Source organism: Ailuropoda melanoleuca, chromosome 4, assembly GCF_002007445.2.
Source record: "Ailuropoda melanoleuca isolate Jingjing chromosome 4, ASM200744v2, whole genome shotgun sequence".
Classification (NCBI taxonomy): Eukaryota; Metazoa; Chordata; class Mammalia; order Carnivora; family Ursidae; genus Ailuropoda; species Ailuropoda melanoleuca.
The window spans coordinates 43923380-43939648 of NC_048221.1; positions in this window are offsets into that span (position 1 = coordinate 43923380).

The window sequence follows — 16269 nt, forward strand, 5'->3', positions numbered from 1 at the left end:
ATTCGTGTTAACACTTGGTGCTGTCTTTCATCTAAACCACCATGATGTGCGTGTAATGATATCTCATTGTGGTTTCAAAATGCATTTCCCTAATAGGTTTCTTTGACACATCTGGTTCAAGTGTTTTTCCCATTTTTCAACTGGGTTGCCTGACTTTTCTTACCGATTTATAGGCATTCTTCACGCATTTTGAATTTGAACTCTTTGTCAGACTGTCTATAAAATATCTTCTTCTGCACTGTAGCTAGCCTTTTCTCTCTCTTAATAATGTCTTTTCATTAATGGTCTACATATTTTTAAAGGGCGTTTTTGCTCCTAACCTTCAAATAGTCTTCCATCTATAATTCTGGCAAACACGGAAACAAATTGTTTTAATGGAAATGAATTAAGTGGTATGACTTTTGACAGTCTGAGCAGTAAAATTAATTTCCCTTAATTAACTAATCAGAAATCATAGCTGCATTATTTTTCACTAATGTACATGTTTGGGCCCTTGGGTATTCATGTCATATATACTGCCTGCCCATTACAAAGTCTCCACAATGGTCAACTGTCAGTCGACTTTGGTAACATTCTGTCAAATACAAAAGACTTCCAGTTATTATTCAATCATACCCATCTCACCAGTTCACACAGGGGATTAAGGAAGAAGCAATAGAAGGAGAATGTTCAAATACAAACAAAGTGACTTAAAAAGATAACTGGGCAAGCAGAGAAGGAAGGCAAGGTTTTATTCAGCTGCAAATTAGGTTTTGAATGAAGTCTTTTGAGGACTTTGGTTTAAGTGTCCTCAGAGGCCAGTTTCTTTTGCACTTTTACACAGAAGACAATTTACATAAGTAAAAGCCTGATATCTGAAGTAACCATAGTAACCTTGCCCTTCCATCATATTCAGGGTGTGCCTTAGTTCCCCGTTTAGTGAAATCTCTCTGTTCGCTAGGTATATTGATATAACGTGAAATAAGTGGATCAGAGTTGGAGGGAATGTAAATGGAACTGTCAAGAGGATTTCAGGAAGGGGGTGGAAGGAGACTGTCAAAACAAAGAAAACAAATCCTTAGGGGTTTTAGTGGAAATCATACCAGCCGAGTAAGGTACAGAACTGGACTACAATTGCCATGATGTATGATTTTTATTGGCTGAAATTATGTAAACTCAGAGAGGAAGCAAGTTAGAAAGGAAAGGGGCTCCCCCATAGCTGTGTTATAATTAGTCTCTTAAAAATTCAATAAATTGTGCTCCAGCTCCAGCCCTTAGGGATCATCTCTCTGTACAACACGATGACATATTAATCAAGGGGACCAGCAGGTCTGAGGTGGGTTTACTTATAACTTGTGGCTTGAGAAGGGGATTCTTGGAGCTGAGTTGCCCTTTGGGGCTGATAAAACTCCTTATCATGGGTGGGTCTCTTCTACCAGACTATCTCCAGATTTTTCTGGGTTCCATTAGCTATACACTTATAATTGAAGTACATGTTGATGGTCCTTTCAGCATTAAAAAATTAATGATCTCATTCAAATGATTAACACTGGTATGGTATCAACAATATCATGCATTATTTAAAGCATTTCTTTCCCTACTCTAGGGTCCCATATGAAGTGATTTTTGGTGTGATTCCTGGACAAGGAGAGAATATTGTCCACCAAATCTCTGAGGGGAAGAAGAACCAAAGACCAGTCCAATAAAGCTGACTTGACTGGCCTGTGCTTTGATTTTAAGTGTGTTGAAATCCCACGGAGAGAAGAGGGGAACATTATCATATTTCAATTCAGCAGTCCATCAGCAAATATTTAACATGGCCAAGCAATGCATTTATAACCTTGTGGAAAAAACACTTAGATGATGTCATCAATAAATGAAGCCATGGAGTCTATTTTTATTGCATAGATTCTCTTTCTGGGATTAATGGGCCCACGACTTGCTGCTAAGTGGAGGATGCTGAGGAACAACCTTCTGACACAGAAAACACTGAGTTATGAAAATACTGTCATAAAATGCTCACTCATTCTAGTAAGAAATGAGCATGCAGTTTCTCGTGTAAGAAAGTATCTCAGCAAAAGACAGTTTGGATATCAGAAGGAAAGAGGAAAAATTTCATAGTAAATACAATTCTCCAGAGTCACTACAATCATTTAATATATTTTAATGCCTGCTTATATCAAGGTTTATATACTCCTCTTCACAAATAAAATCTCTCCCTATGCACTAAATTGCTTAAAACATTGTCTCTTCTGTTCTGCAAACATTCCCTGAAGTTGAAAACAGCCTAAATTTGCATTCATGAACCAAAATATAGCTTGTGGCAACTTTGTGATTTTCCTTATTAGAAATGCCAGTTGCTTTTGCTGTTACTGTATAAGAAAATTGGGTTTCTAGCTAACATTTCTCTTTAATAGACACCTACAGTAAAGTTTCAATTGTGAACAGTTTCCTTACAATTTCTCATGTATAATATTGCAGTAAATTTTATTTGTGGGTAATGGAACTATTTCTTTCAGAGCAAATTCGCTGATTATACACAATCTTTCCACCTTCTCTTCCTATGAAAAAGGAAGATAAATGCAAATGAGTCACCTTAAATGTGATATGCACTATACATACATATATATATATATATATATATACACATACATTTCAAAAATTATGTTTGCATTACTCTCATAAAAGCATACCAAAGGAAGCAGAATTTGACTTTAATACAGAAAAATTACTTGCTAAGTACTGTAGTGTTATCTAATTCAATTCCACAAACTTACAGTGATTCTGATGAATACAAATAAAATACAAAGCAAAACCAGTTCAGCCAATACCAAACACAGGAATTTTGACTTGCCATACAATAGTATATCAGAATATTAAAAATTATCAATTTTAAGATCAACTACTTATGATTTGCTCATGTTTCAGTGCTGTGTGCATAACAGGTGTTTAATAAACACCCTTTGACAGACCGATGGTTATGTATAGATCAGTAGGTTAAAAACGAGGTGGACCAAATTATTCACCTTAGGTAAAACATGGAAGCAAATCAAGTGTCTATGGACAGATGAATGGATTAGTGAGATGTGCTCTAAACAAAGAATGAGATATTATTCAGCTTTAAAAAGAAATTCTGACGTATGCTACGATATGCATGAACCTTGAGGACATCATGAAAAGGCAAATACTCTGTGATTTCATTTCTATGAGGTACTCAGAGTATTCGGTCATAGAGACAGAAAGTAGAATGGTGATTGCCATGGGCTGGGAGACGTTGGGGAATGGGAAGCTAGTGTTTAGGGAACATATAGTTTAAGCTTTGCAGAAGATGAAGAGTTCTGTGGATGAATGGTGGCGGTATTCACACAACAATATGAATGTTTTAATGCCAGTGAACTGTAAATTGCAATTTTTATGTTGCGCTTATTTTGGCAAAATGAAAAGAAAAAGGAAAACAGTAGTCATGGCTAGAATGTGAAGTGATAGCAGTATTTTAGAGAATTTCTTTGGATATTTCTACAAAAAAAAATTGGTCAAGACGGTGAATTTTATGTGTATTTTGCCATAATAGAAATAAATGAAAAAACAGGTAGACTAAGAATCTTGAATTTATCAAGTTTCTCAACAAAGAACAGAACCATTTGCCTCATTATAGCTTTCTAGATCCCTTGAGCTCATGACTTCAAATACTCTTCATATGCTGACAACTTGCATATTTTATTTCCAGGCCCGACTTCTGTTAGGAGCTGCTGGACTAGAGGGTCTCATTACCTAATGGGTGTCCTCATGGATGTCTCACAGGTATCTGAGACTTAACATAGCCCAAATCATACATTTTCACTCCGTCTCCTCAACCTATTTCTCCTTCTGAGACACTCAGTAATGACACTACGATCTGAGTAACCGCCTCCTTTCTTGTGTCCCACACCCAGAGTACCAGTAAGCCCTAACTCTCACCTGCTCCCCAGATATGTTCCCTCCCCTCCCTCTCCTCTTCCCAGTCCACGCTGCCATCATACCTCACCTAGACGAGTGCAAATTTTCCCTGTGGAAAACACATTCGAGTTTCTCCCTGAACTCTAAATAAACTCTAAATAACTCTAAACTCTTTCCTATGGCCTAGGAGACACAGCCCCTGTCACACCCTCAGGCGGCCTTCTGCCACCTTGCCCTTGCTCATCCTGCCCCAGCCGCACTGGCCTTCAGTCAATGACTTTAACATGCTACCTTCTTTCGTCTTTAAGCCTTCATCTCTGCCATTCCTACTGCCTGGAGCATTCCTTTCTGGCTCTTTGAAAGGCTGTGTCCTTTGCATGTTTCAGGTCTTAGATTATATGTAAGCCCCTCAAGCCTGCCTTGACAACCTAATCTAAAATAGTTCAACCTGTTGTTTTCACTCATTGAACTCTCTTCCTTTGATGTCATTTTCTCAGCTTGTATTTATATAAGTATAAATGAAATCATATAAACAATTATACATATAAGTATATACACTTATATACAAATATCTAATTCCTAGATATATATCAATATGTTTATATTTTATATATATATATATTTAATGTCTATTTATCCTATTAGACCATACACACTTCATGAAAACAGGGCTTACATTATGTTCGCTTTTACTTCCTAAGCTCTTAGCATGCTGAATAGCACATAGTAGAAATTAATGAATGATTTGTGGAATAAATAAGTGAATGAATGGACTGTATCTATATGTTATTCAAGAAAATGTCTGGGTCTTTTCATCAAGCCAAACTTAGAGTTGACTTCATTTGGTAAAGGATGCAAAAACCCTTAGTAAAGCCTTGCACAGTGTTAGGTGTGCTGATTTGAATTTCTTACTGAAGAGCATGGCTGATTCAAAATCATAACATTATATAATTTAATAGCAAAAGAATTCTTTAAAGATAATTTTGTTCAACCTCATCTTAGAGCTGAACAAACTGCCCAACTCTTTAAATCAGATGCCCCACCTCCATTGTTCATATGACCTACACCACCTGCCCCATTCCTATCTTGCCTGTCGATCTATGGTGTTGATGGAATATACTAAAATTGTGTTTAGCTTTTAAATACAAAGTTTTGTGCCATCATACACTATTATTTCACCTCAGGAGTAGAAACTACAAACAGATGATCAAGAGACCACCTCCCCATTTCCCCTTCTCCTAAATAATTGAGCACCAATAAGGATAAAAGCTGCAGAAATCCCTTCTTTCTACATCTCAGTAGTACTTTGGATTGTTAGACTGAATGGGGAGAATATAAAAACAAAGGGACATTTTCATCTCCTGTTCTTTTATCCCAGCACTATTTATCTGCTACTCGGGAATATGATTTTGTTTCCAACTTAATGAAAAAGAGCTTCGTGATGGTTACATGCTATGTCTCTTAAAACACCAAAATGTACAGGTTGCAAATATCTAGCTCCTATCAGGTGCTTTCATTTGTGTCTGAATCTAATTTTTCACAAACGGGAACATCAATGTTGAGTGGGCTATTCTGATGTCAACATAACTTCAGCAAGAGTCATAAATGCGTGTGTTGCATGGGCATAACTACTATGCTAGAAGCATGGACAATGACTAATCGGACAATATTTGTTTAAAGGATAATAAACACACTTAAAACCTATGTGCTGTCTTCCTGACATGGCTTCTACTTTATTCCTCCGCTGTTCAGACTACCGACTGTATTTGTGCCAAGTACAAAGTACGTCAGATTCAACACAGTTGTCACTAAAGTAGTAGTGATTTTAGTAGAGACAGCTATGTTGATCAATGACTGCAATACGGTGTGATAAGGACAGGGTGCTATGGGAGCCCAGGAATGGTGCACATAATTCGGACACAGAGGTCCCAGAAGGCTCCCTGGAATTTTCTAGATTATGGAATGAGAGGGCATTTCAGGCAGACCAAAGACCCTGTGGAAGCAGAGAGGCAACAGAGAGAGGCAGAAATTGGAAAGGGAAAAGTTCAGATCATACAATGAAGTGAACCTTAAAATAAGATGAAAATACTGAGGGAGGCAAACCGTAAGAGACGCTGAACACCAGGAAACAAACTGAGGGTTGCTGGAGGGGAGGTGGGTGGGGGAAAGGGGTAACTGGGTGATGGGCACTAAGGAGGGCACTTATTGTAATGAGCACTGGGTGTTCTATGCAATGAGGAATCACTAAATTCTACAACGGTAACCAATAATACAGTATATGTTAACTAAATTGAATTTAAATAAAGAACTAAAAAAATAATAATATTCTCCTTCTTGACAGTGTACACCGGCAAATCTGGCTATTTGGAAACATTGTTGAATTTAACCTGTTAATATTGGTCATAAGGAGTGACTAACTGTGGCTGTACTCTTTTGTCAGAAAACTAATTATATGAGCAGCCTTGGTGAGTAGGTCAGGAAACAGATCTGCACAAAACCCAAGTGTTCCTGAGGATACAGTGCTAATTTGCTAGGATTTCCCCCTTTTTAAATGGCATTTTTCATTCCCTAAATTTTTCACACCCTGAAAGAAGGTCCTGTGTACTCTTTCGTTTTGAGCAGTTTATTAAACCGCTCAAACAGATTCCAAAGGGAGCAGCTTTGGAATCTGACCTTTTTTTATTAGTCATTATTCTTAATGTTTGCAACACTATATCTACTAGGAAGGGCAATGACTTCTGTGAACCAGACAGGAGCTCCGTAACAAATCTTGGTGTCCTCCGGTTTTCATCTACCTCATGGGTTTAAAATTACTCTTGGCAACATTTGACAGATACGAATTACACTGTGGTCTGGTACACAGCATAAATAAAATACTGGTAGATAGAGGAATAATTGCAAGGCTCATATATGCATTTATCTTTGTATGAAGCCTAGTGACTCTGTACTATGTCAGAAAGATAATAAAAAAGCAGATAGCCTGAATTATGAACATCTAGGTTTGTCTAGTGAAACTAATTCAATTTTTGAAAATAACACTGCTTATAATACTCACACGGTGTGTATTTGCTCTGTGGGGCAAATAGCAGGATTTAAAGCAGAAAGCAGAATTTGCATTGGTAGGTTGACATTTCCTGATATTAAACCTCTTCAGAGTTTATTTGACAACTAGTTTTAAGGTTCTGGATACGCAGCTGGTCCACAGACCACAACTCCCTCACCCTCATCAGAAAAGTCCTAACATTTAGCTCTGGACTTTAGACTCAAATCTGGCAAAAGCCTGTATGCCTTCCCTAAAAATTCTTTTTTTTATGTACGGCCCCTGATTATTACAGAGCTATGTGACCGTGGCCAGAGGCATGCTTGGATTCAAGGTAAAGAAAGGGAATAATCCTCAAACGTTCCACCCACAAATGAACATTATAACCCTGCAGGAAAAAAATTCTGTATTGTGACATGGGATCAGGGGGAGGGAGCTTTCCTTTAAAGTGCCATCTCTAAGTGGGCACAACAAACAAGTGATTTTTCTGCCCCTTAGTTTTGCAAAATTTCTTGGTACACTATACAGCAGGTAATGTAAATATTGTATGAGGGAGCAATGCTACTGGAAGAGCTTGACTGTGATTTTTCCTTCCAAGCCTTTAAAGTGCATTTTAAATGTAACAGAATTCAGCAAAACAGACCATCACACATAGGAACTCAAACGCTGGGAATCTGGCACGTGGTCCAGGACTTACGCTCTTGGCATGGAAGCCCTTCCGAGTGTGCTTACATTTCAGCAGTCAATAATTTAAGTTACGCCGGCAAGAATGCCCTTATCCCTTCCAAGTTAATTATAAAGAAGCTGGTGTGCCCTTCTCACTTCCATATCTTCAGAATATTGGCTTCCCTCCTTCTGCACAGTGTTAACAAGCAAGACAATGGGCCTAACAGTTAAAAAGCAGGGAAATGTCATGAAAAGTACAAAAACCTCAGAACTGATTTTTTATTGTTTTCTTCTCTATTAGGATAAAATTTTCCACCTTGCTATGTTACAAGAGGACAAAACACACTCCTTCCAATTTGGCTTTTTCATCTCAGACACAGGCAGATTTTTATTTGCAACAGTGTATTTCTTACTAACACTAGCAACGCTTCACAATCTTCCACTTGCAGAAACTTGTTTTGGAGGAAAGGTGGGCGCAAAATCTTTCTTGAAATGGGTGCAAGAGAGAATAGGAAGTCAGGAAGCAAAGACAGTGCAAAAAAGTTTTGCTAGAAGAGGAAAAGAAAAATAGGATGGTAGAAACGAAAGTTTTTAAAGATGGAAGACACCGGTCATAAGGAATAGACAACTTTACTACATTCACTTGGGAAACCGATTATATGAATGGTGTCGGCAAGCAGGGCAGGAAACAGATTTGCACAAAACTCAACACCCAAACAACTTTTGTCAGAGTCACCAATGACCTGCACACTGCCAAATCCAACAGTCTGTTCTCAGCCCTCGTTTATTTAACCTATCTGCAGCGTTGGAACATTGGGTCATTCCCTCTCTCTTTAAAGACTTTCTCACTGAGCTTTCAGGATGCCACTTTTTCCTTTTGTTTTCTTCTTCCCTGTCTGCTTCTCCTTTACTGCTTCTCCCTTAACTGCTCAACCACAGCCATTGGACTGCTTTTCTTCTTCCTCTCTGCTCATGCCCTAGGGGATCTCATTCAGTCTCATCTATTTGTATATACCACAGTAGGCAGAATAGTGTCCCACTCTCCAAAGATATCCACATCTGAATTCCTGGAATCTGTGAACAGGTTACTTTACATGGTAAAAAGGGATTAAGTTTGCAGATGGAATTAAGGTTACTAATCAGCTGTCCTTAAAATAGATTAGTCTGGATTATCCAGATGTGCCCAATGTAATTGTAAGAGTTGCTTAAAGTATAAGAGGGAGGCCAAAGAGGAGGTCAGAGTGATGCATGGTGAGAAACACTACAGTCATCAGTGCTGGCTGTGAAGATGGAGGAAGGCATCCATTAGCTGAGGAATGCAGCAGCTTCCGGAAGCTTTGAAAAAGCAAACACATGGATTCTTCTCTACAGTCTCCAGAAAGTACCACCACCCTGTCCACATCTTGATTTTAGCCCAGTGAGATCCATGTCAGGCTTCTGACTTACAGGATTTTAAGACAAAAAATCTGTGTTGTTTTAAGCCATCACATTTGTAGTACTTGTTACAGCAGTAACAGGAAGATGATACAACCAAAGAAAAACAATCAACAGAGTGAACTTGATTTTTTTTAAAACAAGTGATTTTCTACCCTGGCTGAGCATGAGAATCACTGTTTTATAAACTGGACCCTCTCTAGCCCAAATGAGCTAGCAATCTAACTCAGCCTGGATGAGGCTGGACATCTCTGGTGAAAACAAACCCAGAAATCTCTCTACAGGTCATTGTGATGCATGTCCATATTGGCGACTAATAGCTTAGACCTTTGAACAGTATTAAAATGGGAATATCCCTGGAATAAACAGGGCAGGTCCCATTCAAGACTGTGCCAGGAGTAATTGCCACCTCAGTGTGCAAGAAAGACCCAGAAAGCAGGTTTTGATCCAAGGATGGATGGAAGTAAGTTGAAGGCATTCAGAGTCTAAATGATTAGAAAAAGGGAGGTGGCTGGGATTCAGACTGGGTAAAGTATGGGCTTTGTTTGAGGAGCAACTGAGTTTGAATCCGGTCTCTGCCACTGCTACATAATCATGGCCATGTTACTTAATCTCTGCGAGTCTCACTTTCCTCCTTCCTTATTTGTGGGATGGAGAGATAGGAAAGAGTGCCCACTTTCTTCAAATTCTAGGGAAACTGAATAAATGAAATTATGAGTGGCAAGTACAAGATTTTGCCTTAACTATGTTCCTGAAAATTTGGAAGAAATGTTAACAGTGTCTTTTATGACAAGCATAAAATACAACTCAAGCATGCACACAACTAGTTATCTCACCAAGAGGCGGCAGCTGGGCTTGCCAGTTTCTTAATGACACAACCATGAAATATTAAAATTGTCTATGATTGGAAATTGCTAGGAGGGACACAGAGAAAGCATCCTGTTCTCAAGCTGAGAGTGAATAAAAGTGGAATTTGAGGCAGTTATGTTAGCTCTAGTAGTATTAAATAGCAAGTAATTCCTGATTTTTAAGTACAAAAAATTATACTGTAGTAGTATGTGTCACTGTAGGAGATGAAGAAATAGTGACAAAGCAGGGGCTTTCAACCACACAACCGCGATGACACGGATGTTTTGAAGGAAGATACCTCATCTCTGGCTTTTCAAGGATGTCAGAGTCTTTGGTAATTAATGTTTACTATTCCCTGGGAGTTAAATTCTTATTGATGAAGCACCCATTAATTTTATTTTTTCATTTTTATTTTTTGGCTAGGAGAGATTTGGCACAAAAGCCAGTCTCTTGGTGGATGTATTGGCATTGCTTTTGCTCCCAAATGGGGAGGCAGGAGCAGTCTCAGTGCCATTTATGCAAAAGTAGAGCATGTTTCTTTCTCTCCGTTTCTTTCTGGGTAGAGTTGAGTGTGGCAGAGAGGGCTTGTAAAGTCAGAAGAATGGGCCACCAGAGATGGCAGTGTGGAGACTATTAAATAGAGCTCATTTCCCTGGTTTTGATGCAGTCACCTCATCTGTAAATTACAGCACTCAGCTGTTTTTCCACTTAATCATTATTCTGTCATTTGTTTAGCTGCCAATGCTCTCCCCCTCCTTAACCATACACTGTCATAAACTCCAGAAGCAGCCATTTCAGGAGGAAGCCAGTTCAGGGAGAATAAATATACAGATAAACAAATGGGATAAAAGTAGATTAACTCTTGTTTAACATCTTCTACATTATCTTTCCATCACTAGCTACTAATCTGACCCTTTAAATAAATCCTGCCCTTGTGCCAGTTACGATTTGAATGTGACTTGAATCTTTAATGGTTAATCTTTTGGGACTGGACAAATACCCATTGTAATTATAATCTTTGGTCTGTTCACTGGTGGGAACTACTTTAACCTCAGTCCTCATCCTTTCATATTCATGATTCTGGAAGCTTTAGTGAGTTGTGGGAAAGAGTCAGTTTACATAATTAAGATGCTTTCCAGTTGTACATTTTGCCATTTGGAACGCTTTCAATACTTATCCTGAAAGAGTAAGTAGATAACCTACTGAGATGATGACTCCAGACTTAATGTGACTGAGCCGCCTAGCTTCAGCGATGGGGCTGTTCCCCCGTGTCTCAAGTCTGAGAGTTGATACTTTCCATGTCTAAGTGGCTGTAGCAGACATTTGTGATCTTTGTTTGTCAGTGTCTTCCCTATCCGATAAGACGACATTGTTTTCTTTGGGGGAAACAACCTTCTTCCACTCTTAGTTCATTTGGCTTGTGCAGTGCTGGTACCAATCCAAGGGAATGGGTTGGTGTACAACCTAAGCTTGGCCAATCAGAACATTCCACCTTCAGTCCAGTTAGTCATTGAGGGATGGACATATGAGCCAATAATATTCAGTTCTGGGACTTGTCCCTGGAACCACTGAGGTAAAATACCGTTTCCACTTAGTTGATAAAGTATAAGCTTCAAATTGCTGGTGTCTATCTTGTCTGTTAGAGAATAAAGCCAACAGAGAAGAAAATAACGCCAAAAGATGGAGAGATGGGGGGAATGAGAATGAGAGCCAGAAGAATCAGGCACCATTGAGCTCCTGTTTAAAGCCTTGCCTGAAGATATAGTGACCTATGATTTTTCAAATACATGACTCAATAAGTCCTCATTTTTGCATAAACCAGTTTGAATTGGATTTTCAGTTGCTTTAACTAAAGGATTCCTGATTCTAAAGCCCAGGATGAGGATAAAGAACATGTTGAAATTATTCTTTGCTTTCTCTCCCTTTCTTTTATATGTGTCACTTTAGCTAAATCACTTTAGCTCTCTGCCTTAGCTTTTGTTTTCTAGCAATAGGACATAATGGATACAAAATAGTCACACTATTTTTAGCACATACTGTGTTCAATAAGTGATAGCTTCTTTACTACTGTTGCCACTTATAAATGAGTAACAGCAGTCCTAATACTAATAGGCACCTTCTCCTCCCCATACTACTGTCAACTTTGACAACAGCATCCTATTTTGACAATGTGACTTTGAGACTATCAGTTGTCTCAAAAAAGCCAAAGGATATGATTATTTTTCCCAATTGTATGAGGAAACAGACACCCTAATTTGCTGGAAACCACACAGAACAGTTCACTTCACATGAATACACACACAGAGATATACACACATACACACACACAGAGGTATCTTCTTTCCTAACTGCAGCAGGGGAAATCATCATGAAGGCTAGAATCTAACTGTATATTTCTAAAAGCATTACAAAACATAACATAATAAACTTTCAAAATACCACTTCTAAAGATCATTCTTTTGGGGATCAAATTTACATGCATGAAAATTGCAGTGATAAAACACAAGAATACCTTATTTCACATCCTGAGTGGAAAGATTATTTGGGATGTGTATCTCAAATACAGCATTATCTGGGGACTACAACCTAGGATCAGCTATCAGTAAATATGCCAATTCATTAAGAAAAACATAAAATGCTAGGAATAATGCTTGAGACATAAAATATGCTTAACAAATATCATTTCTTCCCTCCTCACTCATCCACCCATCCATCTATCCATCCCACATTCAGAGCTTAAATATGTCAATACAAATAAAAGCATTCAGTTTTTTTTTTTACCCTCCAATTGCCAGACAATAAGTTGACTAAAAATTTCCACTTTACTAGTTGTATAAAAGAGAATTAGGTTTATGCTGTACTTAATAGTACTTAATCCAATGTTAATATATTATATTAGCATTAGTCATGCAATTTTGCATATATCATAAGGAATGCTAAGTTATACTGCCATCTGACAACCATGATAGTGTATGATAGATGAAAAAAACAACTAAACAGTCACTGTTGAATTGGCAGGACTGTTTTCCTATAAGATGACATCCTTATATTCTAGTCTTGATAGTTAATTGAATGAGAACCCAAATCTGCCCCTCTGGTATTTTAAGTGCAATGGAAACCTCTTCTATTTGGAATGCTTTCAGGATTTCAAAATCAGTTTGTGCATGGTTCAGGAAGTAGAAACTAAAGACGGGAAAAGATCTGTGATCAGAATCTGTTTCTACTAATGTGAAAAAAAGACATCCTCTGTTTGAAGCAGAATTGAAGGGTCTCTTGATGTACAAAAGTAGCTTCAAATGTATCAAACACAATACTTGATTTTTCCCTTGAAAGAATAGGAAAGAATACTTCTATTGCAACTGCTCTGTAGCAAGAAAGTTTTCTAACTTTTCTTCTTTCTCCCTTACCTTTTAAGACAGACTTTCTGAATGTATGCTCATAGTGCAAGAGGAAAAATGAGTGAGTGCTTTCAAGAAGGAATATTGTGTTTCTATTCAGACACAATCTAAGGTGAAATTGAGAAGCTGATGGTCTGTCCAGTCTTCCTCTCATTCCAAAGGTGTGAGAGAGGGAGCATGAGTTCTAGACACACAGATACCTGGGTTCAAATCCTGCTTTTGCCTTTGAAAGTCTACAAAGTTGGGCAAGAACATATTACTTAAATTCTCTGAAACTGCATCTCTTTACTTACAAAAGGAGGAAATTAGATCTAAGTCAAAGAGCTTTAAGAGAAATAAGGAAATAAGTATAAGCAAGGAGTATGTGTCGTAGTCGACAGTTGTCTACCCAACCCTCCCCCTCGCCTGACCCAGAACCCTATATTCTCATGCTACTTTTTAACATCTTTTCATGATGCCCAGGAAATAGACTGTGCATCTAAATATTTCTCTATCTTTTCTATAATCAAAATTTACCTACAGTGTATTTCATTTTTAAACTGAAAATGGGTGGTGGAAGTTTCTGAAAGAAATGCAGAGTAGTACTTTGAAATGAAGAGAAGACTTAGTCACAACACTCCCTAAAGTGACTTGGACGACTGAACTACCTTGGATAAAGCACGACACTCATGCTAAGCCTAAGCCTCATTTGCAAAATGGAAGTAATTTTACCTAACTCATAGGGGTGCTGTTTAACTGATATGTCATTCTGTGCCGGAAAGTACAGTATAACAAATGTCATGTCATATCAATATAGAAAATTATCGTCAGCTAGTAGTTAGTTACTTTTTACGTAGACTAGTGTCTTTGCCTGCTAAAAATGCTCAATAAAGCCCTACACAAATAAGGTAGGTTTGTGGTGTAGTGGAAAGAACATACTTGTTGAAGTCAGATCAATATAGATTCTTTTAATTCCATTACTTTCTATCATTGTGACTATGGACACATTTCCTTATCTTTACAATCTCCAATTTTTTTTACTTAAAAAATAGGGATTTCCCACTTATTTTGCAGATTTTTGTGAAGGGTAAATGTAATTACATATGTAAAACCACTAGCATAGTGAATGGTACAAAGATACTCAATAATGCCATTTTAATTATATGGATTTTAAGCACTGTGTAGGTTGGGCAGTAGTGTGTCAGAATAATTCTACTAGTATAGGTGCCTGTTGCTCTTCCTATCCACATGAAAGTTGAGATTTTGCTTACAGTTTTTGGGTTCTTTTGAAAGCCAGTATATGATTGATTTCCTTTGTACTATCAATGAGATGAGCTGGTAGAAGACAGGATACTTCTTCATGTAATCAGTTGAAAATGGGATTGTTGGGTATTGGCATCAAAAAGAAATGACTGCCAGGGCACCTGGATGGCTCTGGATCAATTGGTTAAGCATCTGCCTCTTAATCTCAGCTCAGGTCTTAATCTCAGGGTTGTGAGCTCAAGCCCTGCATTGGACTCCATGCTGGGCATGGAGTTAAATTAAAAAAAAAAAAAAAAAGACATGACCACCGACCAATCCATGAGCTAGAGCCAGGCACACAGAGGCTCCTTAACCCCTCCCCTGTTCTTGGAATGTGGGTTCTATTTGCCTTTTCTGCTGTCATAGACTGATCAAAGGACAAAGCCTTCAGATACGATGTTGAGACTACCTGCATACTTTATGTCACTGACCCCAGTTACAGCCTCTTTATAAAGTTAGGATTTTTTGGTGGGTGTGGGGATCCCTTCATCTGCTGCCACCCAAAACAAGCCCTGCATATAAGTTCTCTTTGCTTATTAAAACTGGCACCTACCAACCTGGAGTGGCTTGCCTCCTTCTTGTGTCTCTCCCTGCCCTGTGAGTATGGGAGCTGGTTTAGAATACATTTGGGAAGCTCCTACAAATGTTATGAACCAACAGTGTGCCACAAAAGATCCCCTCCAGGTCCTGATATGGGGAAAAAGACCATAAAATGGTTACCTTCTTTGATAGCAACTAGTAAGAGCCAAACACAAAATGAAAGACATCAGTCAACTGCAAGAATAAGCAGGATATGGTTCTTAGGAGCCTTCAGTATCTCCAAAATCTAGCCAAGGTAACAAAGGCAGATAGATCATCAGGTTGTGTTGACTGGTTTCTAAGTGGTGTACAGGTAGCTGTGCTTGTTCTGAAATTTGCCTGACAGAGTTAAAATGTATAAGGTAATAACAAGTTCTGCCCAAAGGTAAAATATGATAGGATTATAATAATGAGAAATGTTTTATATGGCCTAGTGAGATAGTATTTCAGGTCATAAAAAAACCAAAGCTTTGCTTTGTTCCGTGAAACCTTTTGAAAACTAAATTTCTTTACTAGGTAAGTTTATACAGGTAAGGGTGTACTATCAAGAGTGGAATATCGTGTGTCGATTTTTGGGTCTTCATTGTAAATTAAAACACAAGTATTTCAGTTCATAGGCCAATCTTCGATTCTCTGGTTAGCATACAACAGTTCACTAGAGCTTAGAGAGTTTTGATTTAATAGTTAAGATAAAAGGATAAAAAATAATCTCCAAAATGATCAGGAAGAAACAACCAAGAAAGAACACTATTCATGAACTCATTAAAGACATTTCTGAATTTTTTAAGGTTTACATTGGGTATTAAAACCAGAGTGAGACCTTATGAGAAAGGACTGTTGAGGAGACCCACAGTGCAGTTGTCAATAAATCTGGAAAAACGGGACAGTCTCAAGATGAGAAATATGTGATAGAAGTTATGTGTTGAATGAGCGGCCCATGCCAATTTTTTTTAATTTTATTATTATATTATGTTAGTCACCATACAGTACATCCCCGGATTCCGATGCAAAGTTCGATGCTCATTAGTTGCATATAACACCCAGTGCACCATGCAATACGTGCCCTCCTTACTACCCATCACCAGTCTATCCCATTCCCCCACCCCC